This window comes from Onychomys torridus, chromosome 9 (assembly GCF_903995425.1).
Source record: "Onychomys torridus chromosome 9, mOncTor1.1, whole genome shotgun sequence".
NCBI classification, from domain to species: Eukaryota; Metazoa; Chordata; class Mammalia; order Rodentia; family Cricetidae; genus Onychomys; species Onychomys torridus.
The window spans coordinates 14,118,174-14,128,969 of NC_050451.1; positions in this window are offsets into that span (position 1 = coordinate 14,118,174).

Genomic DNA, 10,796 nt, shown 5'->3' on the forward strand with positions numbered 1-10,796 from the left:
GTTTTGCTTCCTCACCCAGAGTGAAAACAGAGAGCTCCCAGAGCAGAATTTGTAACCTTGACGGTTTCTAGCACTTGGGCCACACAAACTGATGTTCTCGAATCTTTTACTTCAGAAACCAAGCAAACATGGAAGTCAGGCTGCTTCGCAGAGGATCCCAGCTCTCCAGCTCCAATCATGAAAGTCACAGCTCAAACCCCTATCCTCCACGAAGCTCTCTATGACCTGCCCAGGAATCAACTGTACCTTTCCCAGGACCATTTATCTCTTGCTGTTTTACACCGAGGTCAGCTTTCTCTGCCTGTTTCTATATTCTCCATTCTCTTTCCCAAGTAGCCACCTCTGTCTTTGCCAACATGTCTGTGAATGAAACCTATAGGCACTGAGCAAATGCTGCAAGAGGAGGAAATATCCCCAACTGGTCATATCACAAAGGGTGTCAAAGGCTGTGTAGGAGACAAAAGGTCATAGGGGACAGTAAGGTCACAGCGAACTGCCCTTACCTCCCTACTAACTAGCTCTCCCCCTGTTCATCAGAAAGAAGCCAAGCAAGCTGTCCTTTGCAGAAGCCTTTCCAGGGATACAAGGAAAGCCCTGCTGCATCACCACTTGTTCAAAGCAAGAGACCTGCTTCTCCCCTTTATGATCAGAATAAAATAGGTTGAAATTTCCCACTGCATTTACAGCCAAACTAACAAAACTAACTCTGTTTCTGAACTCCTGCTGACTTCCTGATCAGATGAAACCCCTCTCTTCTTATCTTGAGAAATGTACACTTGCAAAGTAGCTAAGCATATTGTTCCCACTTCTATAAACATGCTTGCTGGAGAGAAACTCCTGTTCATAGTACTCAGTCAGATATGCTAAAATTCAAGCCCATCAATGACAGGAAAGGTGAAAAATGACGATGAACAGCTATAAACATTGTGAAACGCTCTGGACGAGGGCTCAGCCTGGTGGAACATTAGCTCAGTTGCACCCACAGGTGCAATACAACTGAGTTCGGAACCTTTCTGAGTGACTCTCAGCAGTCTGATATTTTAACAGTGAGAAACCTCTCACCACATTATCTGTGGGGGATTGAAAATTTCACTTTCCAAACACTGCCCAGGAATGGCTCGTCCCTTCCTTAAAATCTCCCTATTCAGCAAGATGAGGGCGAAAAAAGGCTACTGACAATTTAGGTCCAGATGAAGGCAGAGGAGGAAAGATCAGTCTCCTAAATTGAACAAGCATCTGGGGAAGATATATAGGGCTGTGTGTGTGTGTGTGTGTGTGTGTGTGTGTGTGTGTGTGTGTGTGCTGGGGAAGTCACAGGATATATGTAGTGAAATCACATATGCAGTGATGACAATTTCACTGAGATACCTCAGGAGGAGAATCATTCCAGCCACTGTGCTGTTAGCAAAAGGTGTGGTACACTATTGACTGGTTGGGCTGGGGCCACCTGAAGACTGGGGCTCTCTAAGTAAGCCCACATGCACCAAAATCCAGTACTTTCATGCAGACTGTGGTGGCCCAATCCTGAACTCAGGAGGCTGAGTCAAGATGATCAGCAAGCAAGTGGGCTTGCTGACCTACTGAGGTCTGAAGGGGAATAAAAGGGAACAAAACAGTTTTCAAGAGTAGAAATGACTTGTTATTTATGGAAACTTTTCTATTAGAAACAGATTTTATAAAGTCCTTTAAATTGGTACAGATAAATTTTAAGTGTCAAAACCCCCAGTTTTGATGGTAAACATATTAGATACATTTCTCTGCTTTATTTTCCTAGGAAACTTACTGATGGCCCACTGGTGATATCCACTAGTTCTGAGTAATGAAAGACTTGCTGAAAGTTAATGTTTTTTATTTCAAGAGTAAATAACTGGGCTAACATGATTTACTTGTAATTACCAGGAAATACAATTAGACCTAGCATTGCCATTTAATTAGGGTATAGGACTTGTCTCAACTGTTTTTCTTTTGCTCAAATGACAAACTTACAATTTCCTTTCTTCTCACTTGATGGAAGAAGTAACTTTATATTACAAACAGATGACAAATTAGTATATTCTGTTCTTTGATCTTATCATTGGGGCAAGAAAGTCATTATAAGATTAAGTCAAAATTAAAAAAAATTGTTACTACAAGTGCCAGGGACTTTCATACTTCTTGAATCAGAAAGGCTTGACTTTGGTGTTAAAAGTTTTTTGACAGGGCCTCCTGTACACACCTCACTAGAAGCATAACTTGATCCGCACTTTAAGTCCAGTCTGCACAGTCTTCTTTCTTTGCCTTTAGTATGAAAAGACACAGACTATTGTCTCAGAACTGAAGCTCAAGTTTTAAATGCCTGAGCAGGAAAAACGATCAATCACAGATGAGCTCAAAAAGTGTAAAGACAACCTGAGGCTGCTCCCACACAACGGTCTGGCTAGTGTGGCTCTCCCTTGTGTTCCTTTTTTCTACCCTTCCCTTTACAATGCAAAGAAAATAGTTTTCCAAGGTCTTTTAAGTACATTATACTCAGTTCACCCAGGGGATAAATAGGTATGAAAAGAGAGGGGCGAGTGTGGCATTGACTCTAGGATTCTTGCCGCACAGAAACCCAGGCCTTGGATGCCCATGTTGGTGGTGTTCATTGTGATGGCAGTGGTTGTGCTGTTCGTCCCAGGTCTGGCCAGATCTTCTCCATGAGAGTGTGTCTTAAGTATGTACACCATCATCCTTCTAGAAGCTGCCTCACACTAATGCTGGGAACAAGCAGATTCATTTTCTTCCGCTTTACCTCTTAAAACAGCTAAATGCAAGAACACAGCTGGATGGTCATTGCTTTAACATATAAAATAAACACGTCTATAGGGAGGATATAAAGTTGTGAATTGATTTAACTGTAAGCAATAATTTGCTTATGGATTTTCATGTAATTTTTAAATTAGTATGTAGAGAATAAGAATATTATGGTGGCCTAAAGTAGGTGGCCTAAAGTAGGTGGCCTAAAGTAGGTGGCCTAAAATATATCAAATTATTAGTATCATAAATTTAAAGATATTTTATTCTGAATTATTATGGCCACATAGTTCTTTTTTCTGATTCAATAACTACCCAAACTGAACAACCAAAATGAATGTGGTAAGAGAGGCCTTGGGTGCTCAGTGCCTATCAGTTTGAATATATATCTACAATACTTATTTATGTTTATAAATATATATATTTTAACATACATAATTATGCCATTTTACTTGTTATAAAACCACTGAACTATTACAAACAAGACTTAAACAATTATTTATGTGGATTTTTTTAGGAAAATACATTTGGAAAATATTCTGTTATAATGATAATTTGGGGATACATATATGTTTGTTTGGCCTTGATGTGACTTGCAGATGTGAAGTACTTCATCTTTGAAAAACTTTCCAGGAGAGGGTGTGTTTTCTTGAGGAAACAGAAATATTTCTGGGAGCAAAAGTGTAATTGCATAATTTCATTCACAGTTTTAGTCAGTTGGAATGCAAGTTACTAAACTGCACATATTTACAGAAGTGTTTTCTTTAAAAGCCAAGTTGCCATCTCATCTACAGCAGTTTGGAAAGGATAATTTTTTTTAAATAAATATTTTTTTTCTTTATTATTATGTGTTTTAAATTTTATACATCAGCCATGGGTTCCCCTGTCCTCCCCCCTCCCGCTCCCACCTCCACCTTCACCCCAGCCCCTCCCCTCCATTCCCATGTCCTCCAGGATGAAGACACCCCTGGGGATTCATTTAAACCTGGTGGATTCAGTACAGGCAAGTCCTGTCACCTCCTTCCAGACTGAGCAAAGTGTCCCTGTGTAATTCCAAGGTTTCAAACAGCCAGCTCATGCACTAAGGACAGATCCTGGTCCCATAGACTGGATGTCTCCCAAACAGATCAAGCTATTCAATGGTCTCACTTATCCAGAGAGCCTGATCCAGCTGGGGGCTCCACAGCCTTTGGTTCATAATTCATGTGCTTTCCATTGGATTGGCTATTTGTCCCTGTGCTTTTTGCAATCTTGGATTCAACAATTCACGCTCTTGCAGACCCTCCTCTTTCTTGACAGTTGGACACCTGGAGCTCCACCTGGGGCCTGGCTGAGGATCTCTGCGTCCACTTCCATCAGTTATTGGATGAGAGTTCCAAGATGACTGTTAGGGTGTTTAGCCATCTGATCACCAGACTAGGTCAGATCAGGCTTTCTCTCGACCATTGCCAGCAGTCTACAGAGGATATATCATTGTGGATTTCTGGGGACCTCTCAAGCACTCTGCCTATTCCTGTTCTCATGTGGTCTTTATTTATCATGGTCTGTTATTCCTCATTCTCCCTTTCTGTTCTTGATCCAGCTGGGATCTCCTGCTCCCCTTAGGCTTTTTTTCCCCTCAAATCTTGCCCTTCATTACTCCCATTGTCATCCAGGTTGTTCATGTAGATCTCATCTATTTCTCTGTTGTTGAGTGATCCTTGGGTCTTTCCTAGGATCCTGTTTTCTAGGTAGCCCCCCTGGAGTTATGTAGCAGTCTAGTCATCTTTGTTTTACATCTAGTATCCTCCTATGAGTGAGTACATACCATGTTTGTCCTTCTGAGTCTGGGTTACCTCACTCAGGATGATTTTTTCTAGATCCATCCATTTGCCTGAAAACCTCATGATGTCATTGTTTTTCTCTGCTGAGTAGTATTCCATTGTGTATATGTACCATATTTTCTTTATCCATTCTTCAGTTGAAGGGCATCTAGGTTGTTTCTAGGTTCTGGCTATTACAAACAAAGCTGATATGAACATAGCTGAGCAAATGCCCTTGTGGTATGATTAAGCATACCTTGGGTATATGCCCAAGAGTGCTATAGCTGGGTCTTGGGGGAGATGGATTCCCAATTTTCTAAGGAAGCACCATATTGATTTCCAAAGTGGCTGTACAAGCTTGCATTCCCACCAGCAGTAGAGGAGAGTTCCCCTTGCTCCACATCCTCTCCAGCATAAGCTGTCTTCTGTGCTTTTGATCTTAGCCATTCTGACAGGTGTAAGGTAGTATCTCAGAGTTGTTTTGATTTGCATTTCCCAGATAATTAGGGATGTTGAGCAGTTCCTTAAATGTCTTTCAGCCATTTGAACTTCTTCTGTTAAGAATTCTGTGTTTAGTTCTATAGCCCATTTCTTAATTGGACTGTTGGGCATTTTGGTGTCTAATTTCTTGAGTTCTTTATATATTCTGGATATCAGCCCTCTGTCAGATGTGGGGTTGGTGAAGACCTTTTCCCATTCTGTAGGCTGTCACTTTGTCTTGTTGACCGTGTCCTTTGCTCTACAAAAGCTTCTCAGTTTCAACAGGTCCCATTGATTGATTGTTTCTCTCAGTGTCTGTGCTACTGGTGTTATATTTAGAAAGTGATGTCCGGTGCCAATGCATTCAAGAGTACTTCCTACTTTCTCTTCTATCAGGTTCAGAGTAACTGGATTTATGTTGAGGCCTTTGATCCACTTGGATTTAAGTTTTGTGCACGGTGAGAGGTATGGATCTATTTGCAGCCTTCTACACATTGACATCCAGTTATGCCAGCACCATTTGTTGAAGATGCTTTCTTTTTTCCATTGTACATTTTTGGCTTCTTTGTCAAAAATTATATGTTCATAGGTGTGTGGGTTAATGTCAGGGACTTCAATTTGATTCCATTGGTCCACATGTCGGTTTTTATGCCAGTACCAAGCTGTTTTTATTATGGTAGCTCTATAGTAGAGCTTGAGGTCAGGGATTGTGATGCCTCCAGAGGTTGTTTTATAGTACAGGTTTCTTTTGGCTATCCTGGGTTTTTTTGTTTTTCCATATGAAGTTGAGTATTATTCTTTCCAGATCTGTGAAGAACTGTGTTGGTAATTTGATGGGAATTGCTTTGAATCTGTAGATTGCTTTTGGTAAGATCGCCATTTTTACTATGTTAATCCTGCCTATCCATGAGCATGGGAGATCTTTCCATTTTCTGACATCTTCTTCAATTTCTTTTTTCAGGGACTTAAAGTTCTTGTCATATAGGTCCTTCACTTGCTTAGTTAGAATAACCCCAAGGTATTTTATAACATTTGTGGCTATAGTAAAGGGTGATGTATCTCTGATTTCCTTCTCAGCCTGTTTGTCTACTGTATATAGAAGGGCTACTGATTTTTTTGAGTTGATCTTGTATCCTGCAATGTTGATGAAGGTTTTTATTAGCTGTATCAGTTCCTTGGTTGAATTTTTGGGGTCACTCATGTATACTAACATGTCATCTACAAATAGGGAGAGGTTGACTTCTTCCTTTCCAATTTGTATCCCCTTAATCTCTTTATGTTGTCTTATAGCTCTGGCTAGGACTTCAAGAACTATATTGAATAAGTAGGGGGAGAGGGAACAGCCTTGCCTTGTTCCTGATTTTAGTGGTATTGCTTTGAGTTTCTCTCCATTAATTTGATGTTGGCTGTTGGCTTGCTGTAGATCGCCTTTATTATGTTTAGGTATGTTCCCTGTATTCCTGATCGCTCCAAGACCTTTATCATGAAGGGGTGTTGGATTTTGTCAAATGCCTTTTCTGCATCTAGTGAGATGATAATGTGTATTTTTTCTTTGAGTTTGTTTATACGGTGTATTACATTGATGGACTTTCGTATGTTGAACCACTCTTGCATCCCTGGGATGAAGCCTACTTGATCATGGTGGATAATTGTTTTGATGTGATCTTGAAGTCTGTTCACCAGAATTTTATTGAGTATTTTTGCATCAATGTTCATGAGGGAGATCGGTCTGTAGTTCTCTTTTATCTTTGTTGCATCTTTGTTTGGTTTGGGAATCAGGGTAATTGTAGCCTCATAGAAGGAGTTTGGTAATATGCCTTCTTATTCTATTGTGTGGAACAATTTAAAGAGTATTGGTATTAAGTCTTCTTTAAAGATCTGGTAGAATTCTGCAGTGAAACCATCAGGTCCAGGGCTTTTTTTGGTTGGGAGACTTTTAATGACTGATTCTCTTTCCTTAGGGGTTATTGGACTATTTAAATGGTCTGTGTGGTCTTGATTTAACTTAGGTATGTGGTACCTATCCAGAAAATTTTTCATTTCTTTTAGATTTTCCAGTTTTGTGGAGCAGAGGTTTTTGAAGTATGACCTGATGATTCTCTGAATTTCCTCATTGTCTGTTGTTATGTCCCCCTTTTCATTTCTGATTTTGTTAATTTGGACGCTCTCCCTCTGTCTTTTGGTTAGTTTGGATAAGGGCTTGTCTATCTTGTTGATCTTCTCAAAGAACCAACTCTTTGTTTCATTAATCCTTTGTATTGTTCTCTTTATTTCTATTTTATTGATTTCAGCTCTCCATTTGATAATTTCCTGGCATCTGTTCCTCCTGGGAGAGTTTGCTTCTTCCTGTTCAAGGGCTTTCAGGTGTGCTGTCAGGTCACTAGCGTGAGATTTCTCCAGCTTCTTTATGGGGGCATTCAGTGCTCTGAATTTCCCTCTTAGCACTGCTTTCATAGTATCCCGTAAGTTTGGGTATGTGTTGTATTCATTTTCATTGATCTCTAGGAAGTCTTTAATTTCTTTCTTTATTTCTTCCTTAACCCATTGGTGATTCAGTTGAGCATTATTCAGTTTCCATGAGACTGTAGGATTTCTGTATTTTTTTTGTTGTTGTTGAAATCTAACTTTAAACCATGGTGGTCTGATAGAACACAGTGGGTTATTCCAATTGTTTTGTATCTGTTGAGATTTGCTTTGTGGCCAAGTATGTGGTCGATTTTAGAAAAGGTTCCATGGAGTGCTGAGAAGAAGGTATATTCTTTTTTGTTTGGGTGGAATGTTCTGTAGATACCGATTAAGTCCATTTATGCCATAACATCAGTTAAGTCCATTATGTCTCTGTTAAGTTTCAATTTGGCCGATCTGACCAGAGGTGAAAGTGGGGTGTTGAACTCTCCCACTATTAATGTGTGGGGTTTTATATGTGATTTAAGCTTTAGTAATGTTTCTTTTACATATGTGGGTACCCTTGTGTTTGGGGCATAAATGTTCATAATTGAGACTTCATCTCTGTCGATCTTTCCTGTGATGAGTATGTAATGTCCTTCATCATCTCTTTTGATTGATTTTAGTTTGAAGTCTATTTTGCTGGATATTAGGATGGCTACACCAGCTTGCTTCTTAAGACCATTTGATTGGAAAGCCTTTTCCCAGCATTTTATTCTTAGGAGGTGTCTGTCTTTGAATTTGAGGTGTGTTTCTTGTATGCAGCAGAAAGTTGGGTCCTGTTTTCGCATCCATTCTGTTAGTCTGTGTCTTTTTATAGGTGAATTAAGTCCATTGATATTAAGGGATATTAATGACCAGTGATTGTTCATTCCTGTTGTTATTTTTATTTTTTGGTGGTAGTGTGTGTGTACTTCTCTTCTTTGGTGTTTATTGCTGTGGTGTTATCTATTGCCTGTGTTTTCATGGGTGTATCTGCCTTCCTTAGGTTGGAATTTTCCTTCTAGCTCTTTCTGTAGGGCTGGGTTTGTCGATAAGTATTGTTTAAACCTGGTTTTGTCTTGGAAGGTCTTGTTCACTCCATCTATGATGATTGAAAATTTTGCTGGGTATATTAGTCTAGGCTGGCATCCATGGTCTCTTAGTGTCTGCATTATATCTGTCCAGGTCCTTCTGGCTTTCAAAGTCTCCATTGAGAAATTGGGTGTTATTCTGATGGGTTTATAAGTCACTTGGCTTTTTTCCTTTGCTGCTCTTAATATTCTTTCTTTATTCTGTACATTTAGTTGTTTAATTATTATGTGGCAAGGGCACTTTTTTGGGAGGTCTAGTCTGTTTGGTGTTCTATAGGCTTCTTGTATCTTCATAGGCATTTCCTTCTTTAAGTTGGGAAAGTTTCCTTCTATGATCTTGTTAAATATATTTTCTGTGCCTTTGAGTTGCTATGCTTCTCCTTCGTCTATCCCTATTATTCGTAGGTTTGGTCTTTTCATGGTGTCCCAAATTTCTTGGACATTTTGGGTCATGACTTTGTTGGTTTTAGTGTTTTCTTTGACTGATGAATCTATTTCTTCTACCGTATCTTTAACACCAGAGATCCTCTCTTCCATCTCTTGCATTCTGTTGGTTATACTTGCCTCTGAAGTTCCTGTTTGTTTACTCAGATTTTCTATTTCCAACATTCCTTCTGCTAGTGTCTTCTTCATTTTTTTCTATTTCCCTCTTCAGGTCTTGGATTGTCTCCCTTGCTTTTTCATGATTTTCATTGAAGGATTTATTGTTTTCTTCTGCTTTAATTGTCCTTTCCTCTAGTTTTTTATAGCGTTCTTCCCATTTGCCTGTTCCTCTACTTTATTTTTGATTTCTTCTATATTAGGCTCTAGCCTCTTCATGATGTTACTTATAAGGTTGTTTTCTTCTTCTTCTTCCATTCTGTGATGTTCAGGTCTAGCTGTTGGGGAAGGGCTAGGTTCTGGTGATGCTGTATTGCTCTTTATTTTGTTGTATGTATTTCTGCCTTGATGTCTGCCCATCTCTTCTTGTGTTCATTCTTGGTCTTATCAGTGTACTTGGTCCAGAGAGAGTTGACAGATTTAGGGAGCCTCTCTCTGGTCCAGATGGAAGCTCTGGGCCAGATGGGAGCGCTGGTCCAGATGAAAGTGCTGTCTGTATAGGAGCTGGGGTGCTGGACTCTGAGTCTTGGGAAGTCCCTGATGTCTCCTTATTTTCTCCAGATGGGAGCTCCTCTTGTCCAGATGCGAGTTCCTCTGGTCTCTGGTCTGGATGGGAGTTCCAGGGCAGGATGAGAGCTGGGGGCTGGTCTCTGAGGCTCAGGAAGTGGCTGGGGTCTCCAGCAGATGGGTGTGGGGGCAGGGTGTGGGGACTGCAGTGTCTGCCTGCAGTCTCTGGTCTGGAAAGGATAATTTTTAGCGGGGTGGTGGTGGTGGCGGTGGCGGTGGTGCATGCCTTTAATCCCAGCACTCGGGAGGCAGAAGCCAGCCTGGGCTGTAGAGTGTGTACCTGAAAGGCGGAAAGCTACACTGAGAAACCCTGTCTTGAAAAACCAAAAGAGAAAAAAAAAAGGATATATTTTTCCTGTCATCTGTTCCTCTAAGCACGTTTAATTGTATGAAGAATTATATCTATCTGTTTACATAAGCTTTCATTGACTTCATTTGGTTATGAGGTGGAGCAAATTCATATTCAAAATGAACTGATGCTAATGACCAAAAATTTCTTGTTCAGGCACACAAATGGTTATTCTCTTTTTATTATTATTAATTGGGACAGCCTGTAAATTAATAGCACTATTCCCAAGATTAGTAGCATTCCAAGAACAGAAACATCCCTAAATCCTGCTTGACCTTATACATTTAAAGCACAGATTAAAGTTTAGCTATGGTTTGGTGTAGCACCATAGTTATATCAATATCCTAAATTATTACACAGTTTAATTTTCATCAGTCACTGAAGACTTAGAGTCAGCATTAGTAAATTAGCTTGAATGTTCTATCAGAGGGTACCTGAACTGGCCTTACCCTATAATCAGTTTAGTGACTCCCCTTATTGTCATCATAGAACCTTCATCCAGTAAGTGATGGAAGCAGGTGCAGTGATCCACAAGCAAACACTGGGCTGAAATTCTGAAGAGCAGTTGAAGACAGGGAGGATGAACCATAGCAGCGAAGGGGGTCAATGATGACTGGAGGTGGGGGGCACAGAGACAGCTGACCGGAGCTAGTGGAAGTTCACAGACTCTGGACTGACAGCTGGGGAACCTGCGTTGAACCGAACTAG